At 46.2% G+C, this 8,709-nt stretch overlaps 1 protein-coding gene across 1 annotated transcript in view; it reads right to left on the reverse strand.

Moving 5' to 3' along the window:
• Positions 1 to 2,668, reverse strand: part of S100b (S100 calcium binding protein B) — a 7,857-nt gene extending 5,189 nt beyond the window's left edge. Inside the window, exon 1 of the mRNA XM_004631820.2 lies at positions 2,571 to 2,668. The gene's annotated coding sequence lies outside the window, so the exon portion shown is untranslated. The remainder of the gene's footprint in view (positions 1 to 2,570) is intronic.
• Positions 2,669 to 8,709: the final 6,041 nt, after the last annotated feature.

Here is an 8,709-nt window from a genome sequence, read left to right on the forward strand (position 1 = left end):
AAAAAAAATACGCAGATTTTCCAAAAGATTTAAGTAACAAAATATGCAGGAACTTATCTTTGAGTTAATGTATAAATTTGAGCCATTTTATTTATTTTTCATTTTTTTATGTATTTGGTACAGGGTCTCACTATGCAGCTTAGACTCATGGTGATCTTTCTGTTTTTGACCTGCCCAGCACTGGGATTGCAGGCATGTGCCACCATACCCAGACTCAGTTGCCAGCTCAGCTCACCCCCAGGAGCGGGGCTGGCGTGGCATAGGGGACCAGGGATCGAACTCCAGTCCCTGTGTTTGCCAAAGCAGGCACTTAATCTGCTGAGCTATATCGCTGGCCCTTGAGACATTTTAAATGAGGATATTTTTTGATGGGTGAGGACTATAACAAAAGCAGCTATAAAATTCATCTGGAAAAATAAGAATTGCCACAATTAAAAAAGGAATGAGAGAGCGAGAGCAAGAGAGAGAGAGGCAGGCTACATGATGAAGCTAGTGTCTGACACAGGGGAAGTATACAGCGAAATAGTCCTGATGATGCCTGCTTAGTTCATGAGTGGTGGCTGATCTACCAAGGTGGGCACAGTGCACAGAAACTCCCTGTGTCTGCCACCGTGTGCACCTGATGCTGGGCTGCAGGGTATCTGCTGCACCCTAGGATGGCAGCACACTTGTGGCTTGCAAGCTGCCAGAAGCTTGCCAACTTTAGGCCCTGAGCTCTAATTATTAAAAAAGAACTTTTGTGTTGTCGCAGTTTTTTATTTAAAAGCTAAATGTTGAAATTATTCCCAAGTTAATTTATCACATCTTGAAATAATTTTTAATACAATGCATATAATTTTATTTTTGTTCTCCCAAAGGAAACAGGATTGAGGATTTTTATCACGGCTTGAACTTTGTCATTTTTCCTATTGATCAGTGTATTGTGTTTTTCTCTTGAGTCCCTAAAACTCTAATATGTCATGTACAAGTAGGACTGTTTAGATGGAGTAAAATCTTTAACATTTCATATTCATTCTTTGCACTGAAGTTTTCAACTATTGGATTTTTTAAAAATATATTTTAGTACAGGGCCTACAGGGTCTCACTACACAGATCAGACTCGTAGTGATCCTCTTGTTTTCAGCACCCCCAGCACTGGGATTAAGGGGTGCCACCATGCCCAGTCTCAATCGCTGTCTCACTGTGCCCTGGGGCAGGGCCGGCCTGGCACACGAGGGATCAAACCCCAGCTGCTGCACTCTGCCTACGCAAGTGTGGTAGTCCACTGAGCTATCTGGCTGGCCCAACTATTGGTTTTTTAAAGAAACAAAACAAAAACCTCAAAAAATGTTTGCATTATTCTCATGTTTCTTAAAAGTCTAGATAATTGGGAGATGGAAAGATTATTTTTCAATGAATTATGACTAATGGTATGTTTAAGAAGACAGAGCACACAAATTTTTAAAAAGAACATGTGTGAATCCTACATTCCAAAAGCTACAACAGTCCATAACATATGGTTTCCTTGTAACCACACTACAGATTAATTCAAAATGATTTCCTGCAAAATTCTTCCCTTTGATTTAAAAAATGGGGCACCAGGGATATAGTTCAGCAGAGTAAGTGCCTGCCTGGCAAGTGCAAGGTCCTAAATTCAATCCCCAGTACAAAGAAAGAAAGAAAGAAGAAAGAAAAGAAAGAAAGAAAGAAAGAAAGAAAGAAAGAAAGAAAGAAAGAAAGAAAGAAAGAAAGAAAGAAAAAAGAAAGAAGAGAAAGAAAGGAAAAGAAAACGGTTGGTGGTTTACATGTTATCTTTTAAGATAAATGGAAGTTAATACCCATGTTTTCTTCTCACTTCATTCCATGAATGTTCCCTTCAGTCTTTTTATATTCAAAAGAACACTTGGACTTAAACCTCTTGAAGTGATACTTTCCATATCATGTAAGAGGCCCTCTATTGAAGGGGCTTTCCTTCCTGAGAAATGTATGACTTTAGAAAAGTAAACCCCAGCATAAATTGCCACTTTTTCCACCCAGTTTATAACTTATAATTATTTATGAAGACTTTCACACCTGTCACGTAATTTCTGGGGATGTGAGGACCCTGGAATTCAAAAAGAAGAAAACTGGAAAACCAGGACACAGTTACCCAGCGCTGTGGAAGAGAAGAAGGGTAAATGTTGGAGTTAATCTCGCATTAGGCCCAACTTCAGCCCTCAGCCCTGACGAGGGCAGAGGGAAGCAAATCTTTACCCTCTGTAGCGGAGAGGCAGCGTTGGTGGGAAAATGTCAGCAATCATATCTGAGCCACACTAGACCTGGGGTTCTCTGATTTATGGAAATAAAAACAGCAAGTGCATCTGTGACTCTCTGATCCCAATTTAAGTCAAGTGTCAACAAAGCAGCAATAACATCATCCATAAACTTAGGCCAAAAATGCATAATAGCAATAGCAGTTTTGCAATGTCACCAGTGGTTCCAAAGAGGCTTTTTAAACTACCGCTCAATTCCCAGCCAGAGTCCCTGAGTCCCCCTGCCCCACCTCCACAGCATTTTTTCCTTAGTGTCCTCAGACAGAGGTTCTCCCTCACCTCCTCCTGATCACTTCCTCAGTGGTGGTGTCTTGGGCTGCAGCGTCTTGAGCGGCAGGGCATGGGCAGAGGCAGCCTTTTATTCCTTCCTCCTGGGGAGGTTGGGTGGGAACCCTGGCACAGGCCCACTGCGGCCTGAGGCAGCCAATGGGGATGGAGGGCAGGGAGGTGGGGAGGTGGCAATGCAGCCAGATCTACACACAGGGCTGCATTGACCAGTGTCCCAGGGGACTTGCTGGGCCGCCAGATTGCACATGGCAAGAAAGAGAAAGGGGCAGGAAATGGGGAGTCAGCTTTTATGCCTTTCTAAAAAACTTATTACATAAATACTGATGTTCCTCTAAAGCCAACACTGGGGGTGGGGAAAGACTGGATTAATTAAAGACTGATTCTAATAGCAAATGTACAGCCAAGAACTGGAAGCTTGCAAGTGCAGACTGAATGTGGGAGATTGGGTGGCCTGCGCCTGGTTTCAGACTAGAGCCCAATAGCTGCTCCCCTGGCTGCCAGCTTCCAGATCGGTGTGGCACCTGATGACTGTTAGGATTGCAAGCGGTTCGTCTTTGGCCACACAGGGCTTCTCCCAAAGATGCTGAGCCCACTGTCTGCATGGACAAAAATGGGCATTAAGGGGCCGGGGAGATGGCTCAGTGGAGTAAGCGCTTCCCCGGCAAGTGCAAGGGCCTGAGTTCAATCCCCCGTTCCACAAAAAAAAAAAAAAGGAGGGGCATTACATTGGTTTCTTGGTGCTTTTATGGAAACCCCCTTGTTTAACCTGATTGAAGACCTATACCTGCTGCACTGGCTTCTCTTGTCATCCTGAGTGAAGTTTACAGGCTGTCCAAGATGGACATGATTTGGAAATGTCACACTCAAATGCCTTGTGTGTACTCCTCACCAGGGCCCTTGGCTAGCCAGCCACAGGTGAGCCAAGACATGTCCTGCCTGTCTTCAGAAGTGCCTGTGCCTTGCAAATAGCATGGGGCCATGAGATTGTCTCAGCTTGGACCCCACTATGTGCCCCATGACTACATGAGCACACAGTGTGGCACCTACTTCCTTCCCTACTTCACAGGTTTGGTGAAGAGTTGGACACACACTTGCTCTGTGATGAACAGAACTTGCATGGGTCTGAGGAAGGAACAACAGAACAAAGGTGCTGGGTGTGAAACCTGGACCCAGGGTCCCCTTTGATGTATATATGTGTACTTCAGCCTGCTCCCTGAGGGCTAAGATGTGCAGCTAGGGGACCCAAGCAGGCCACCCTGTGAGCACAACTCCCACCACTTCCTGGGAGCCTGGTGATGCTGTACCCACTGTGCCAGGCTCTTGGGCAGGCTTGGGAGTGTGCACAGACTCTCAGGCTGGGGAGGACGGCTGCTGCCTGAGAGGGGCTCTCATGGGTTGTGGTGTTCAAGGACACAGCCTTAAGTACCCATGGGAGCATCTGAGAGCTAGTTTGAATCTTAACTCCACCATTTGACAATGGTTCAATTTTGGAGAAATAACTAAGCCTTCCTGTGAACATTTCCCATACTGCTTTATCTGACTGGTCGTCTTTGGCCTCTATACCTCCAGATCACCATGGCTCTTTGTCACCTCCATTTTTAGTCTCACCCCATCAGATGCAAGTGTGTGGCTTGGTCCTGTATGGTCTGCATATTTGCCCCTCCCCATAGCAGTGTTTCACAGAGGGCTGCTCACTAGAGCAGCCTGTAAACTAGTAGTGAGAAACACTACTGGCTGTCACACTGGAAGAGCTCCATGCTTTGTAGCCTATAGTGACTATATGGATTGCTGTCATTGAAATAGATGGGACTCAGTATCAGAGACCACATGGTAACATGTGTCTATCAGAGACAGGTTGGAAAATAGGCTATAGAGAGCAAAGAGTCATGGTTGGAATGCCTTGGCCCATGGAGACCTGGGGCAGTGATGGATCAGTCACAGCATCCCAGGCATGCCCTAAATGGATAGCCTCCTGGAATAGTCTTTACTTCATGCAAGAAAGATGTCCTTTGACAGCTGAAATCTCAACGAGTGCCCACTGGGGGAAAAAAAAATCATGGTTTCGCTCCATTTCTGTGGATCTCAGTGGATTCAGACCCAGAAGGTATGGCCTGGAAGGAAATCCAGTTCTCCTGAAGAAGATGCCAAACTACTGTCAGAAGGACATACCATAGTCCCCTCCATACCTCTTCTGAAGTGAATGCAGCTACTTACAATGAAAGGGAAGCAACCTGGATTTCTCAGGGATGAGAAGACGCTGTACCTAGACGGCACTGACTCCTCGGTGCCCAACCTGAGTCTTGGATCGCTGGTTCATGTAGGTATTTGTGACCGTCAGATCTCAGCTCTACAGAATTCCTCAATTCTCACAGTGGGCCCAGCTGGTACAAGGGTCTTCTCTGCAGTTTTTTAATTTCTCCTCAGCTTCTGAGGGTATCATTGAAACATGCTTGGCCATTGGCCAAATACTTTTTTTTTTTTTTTTCATCAGCAGGAGGATAAAAAAAAAACGAGAAAAAACTCCGAAGAACACCTCATCAGGAAACAGTGCTGCATCCCTGGGAGAACGTCAGAGCTTAGTGCTGCCACTGAAGGGCTGAAATGACTGGGGTTGTGAAACGATCACAGGCCTATTTAGCTGGCTTCTCGCCCTGTGCTGCAGGCCCAGGGACTGTGCAACTATGAGCTGTTGTCAGCAGAGCCAAGCGAGACTTGCTGTCACACCAGATAAGTGCCCCTCCTGCAGAAAATCGGCACAGCCCACTAGTGGTCTACAGCCACTAATCTAGTGCTTTTCCTCCAAACCAGTGTGCGTGTTCTACAAGCAGTTTTCTTTTATTCATCTGGATTAGTGGTGTGCCCTCATGTGTTATTCAGGGACCAGCTGGCTCTGCTCTGTGCAATAACATCTCCAGAGATCTTGGTCTTCTCAGCAGTTGCCTAAGCTGTCAGTGGTCTACTGTATTGATGACAGTACCCTGGTAGGGCCTTCCACTTGGGAGAGGTTTCAGGGAGTACGAAGATACATTCCCACCACTTGAAATGTAAATGACTGCATTGTATCCCACCTACCATGAAAAAGAATCACAACATGTAGGTGAGCTTTGGGGATTTCAGATACATATGCCGTCATGGGCTGTGCTACCTCAGCCCTATAGGCTGGTGGTTTGGAGTGAAGTCAGAGAAGGATGAAGCAGCAGTGTACATTATTTTACCACTTCTAGACACCACTGTGCCTTGGCCACGGAGCAAGGGAGACTGCAACTCAGTGCTGTCTAGCCATGGAGTCGAGCATGTAGGTCCTGGGCCAAGCCATCAAGTGGGTATGGGGTGGGAGATGGGTCTCAGGCAAATCTGAAGATATCATAGATTGTAGGTGTTAGTGACTTACTCCTTTGGCATAAACCCCTGTCCCATTGCCTCCTCTTTTGAAGTCATGTCTGTAGAGGAAATGTAGAGGAAAGAAAAATTCTGGAAAGAAACCACTGGAGCCAGGCTTGTAGAATGGATGGGTCTGCACAAGGTACTGGTGAGGCCCAGGCATGGACAAGCAGCTGCTCATTCAGCCCCACCTGAGGGCCCTGAGCATGGTAGTAAAGCTCACAGTGGCTAAGAGCACATTTGACCTCTGACCAAATGGTGAGGCTTGCTGATTTGGCTGCCCCAGGGCCCAGGTTTATCACCACGGGGATAGTGCTTTGCCTCCCAAGCCAAGGTGTCTTTTCCAACCAGGCATTGCGCAGGAAACTTGGAGGGTTCACAGGCACCTGTCCCTGGCCCAGTCACTCAGGAGTTCCTTCTCTCTCTCCAGCCCAGTTCTCCATTCAGCAAGGTCCTAGCTCTGCTCTGTGAGACTACCAGTTGCAGGCCTGGTCACACTGCCTCGGGGCAAGAAGAGGGCATTCTGGCCTGCCAGTCAGGAGGAAAGGTCTCAGGGAGCAGCATTGTTTCCTTACACAAAGGACAGTGCCACCCGCCACCAAGCTGCTCATGAGGTTGGTTCCAGTGACTGGTGTCCTCAGGGAGAAAGGAGGCCTGTGTTCTAAAGGAATGTGGGAGAAGTGACAAAAGCTTCTGTGTGGTGAATGCAGTGTTGATGCAGGGAAGGTTAATGACTTTCCTAAACAATGCGGCTACCAGCCCCAAGAGGCCAGCCATGCTGCAGAGGCTTCCTGGAGTCTTGGAGCTGAGTTCGTTTGGTTCCTCCTTCAGCAGACATAAGTTCACAAGTGACACCTTTCTCAACTCAGCAGCGAAGTGCTGGGCCTTAGGATTGTTGAAGGAGTAAATTAAGAATAGTCAAGTGAACCCCTGGTATATGAGGTAGCCAAGGCAAGCAAAGAACAGCAGAAAACAGGACAAGATGTCCTTCTGAGCCAGATGTGTTAGGGTCCAAAAGTGCAGGGTGAACTCCTGGCTAATTTATAATGAGTCCAGGAGCCCCCATTTGGCGAATGGTGATAGAATATCAGTATTTCATAGATATCACATTTTGTTATTTTTGCACCACTTGAAATTCCATGAATCCATTTGGTTTAAATCTGAAACTAGTATCCTTCCAGAAGAGAACGCCCAGCATGGAGCCTGGAGAGGAAGCAGCCTTGGGTTCATTCCTCTGCATCCATGGCAACGTGCATGCCCAGCTTAAAACAACTAGGCTTTTGTTTGGCTTTTGTTTTTGTTTTCTTTCTTTTAAAGTTCTGAGGAGGGGCCAGGGAGATGGCTCAGTGGAATAAGCCCTTCCCTAGCAAGGTTCTGAGGAGACACTGGAGGTGGAGGTTGTAGAGAGCCACACAAGGCCATTTCCAGCACTTGCACCTGTGAGGTTTGTAGCTGTGGCACCGCCACTGTGATTCAGGAGGGAAGAATTTGAGTTGTCACTGGGGAAGAGAGCAGAAGAAAACTTGGAGTCTTGCCTTTTGTAGGCTCTGCCACAAATATTTTTCACAGGTTTTTACAGTCATGTTTTTTGCTTTTGAGGTGTACACTTTTGGTTAAAGATGCTGTACAGAGGATGATAGTGTATTTACATTCTAGTAAGACTGAAATTATGTCCACAGGCACATTTATTATAAAATAGTTTGACCGAGTGCTGATTTAAGTAAACCATTAGAGGCTATGTAGATAAAACCATAGGGGGGCTGGTGAGATGGCTGAGCGGTCTAAAGCACCTACTTAGAACAAGCTTAGCAAAGCATAGGGACCGCTGTTCAATCCCCCAGCACCACATGCCAGCCAGCCCTGCCCCCTGGTGTGCTGAGCTGGCCACACACACACACACACATAAATAAAATTTAAAAAAAATAAAACCATAGGAAGGATTTTTTTGGAAGGATTTTTTTAGGAGAGTTAAATTTAAAGTAATCTCCATAATAAAATTAATATGATTTTTGGGCCAGGGGAATGGCTCAGTGGAGTAAGTGCTTCTCTGGCAAGCACAAGGGCCTGAGTTCAATCCCTGGTTCCACCAAAAAATAAAAATAAAAATAAAATTAATGTGATTTTTATAACATGCATGCTAATATTTATCTGTCACTATACTTCTAAATGTCATGTGAAACATTTTTATTCACCAGTTTAATGTATTTTTAATATATTCAACATATTGAAGCATTTTTCAAAATTCGTGAATAAGATTCTTGCAGCAATCTTTTAGACTTAGCCAGGGTAGCCTGGGCCTTCCCAACAGGACTCCCCAAAAAGGCACAGAGACCCTGCTCTCCTGAGCTGCACCCCTGCTTCCCTCAGGCTGTGGGACTCAGAGACAGATAAGGCTGAGTTGTGATCAGTTTTTCAAACAAAAACTCAGGAACCTGGGGATGAGAGTGTGTACACAGTGCTGAACCCCCTGCTGCCTGTGTACTCAGCGCCTGCTGTGTGGCTCTGGCTTCATTCTGCACTGGGAAGGGTACAAAGTCAGTCCACAGAGTCCACCCTGAGTAAAGATTGGGGTGACTTTCACGGGCACACTTTGTAACTTAACAACCAACTGCACCCCTGCCTGGGTGATCTGTGTGCCCAACATTCTCTACTTGGGCACATTGGTACTGATGCTCCCACCAGGTGGAGGGCTGCTGCCAGGGCCTGAGGTCAGCATTTCTCAAACAAGAATGTGCTCTGTTGCTTAGAA

Source organism: Octodon degus, unplaced genomic scaffold (assembly GCF_000260255.1).
Source record: "Octodon degus isolate 3935 unplaced genomic scaffold, OctDeg1.0 scaffold00045, whole genome shotgun sequence".
In the NCBI taxonomy this organism is placed as follows: Eukaryota; Metazoa; Chordata; class Mammalia; order Rodentia; family Octodontidae; genus Octodon; species Octodon degus.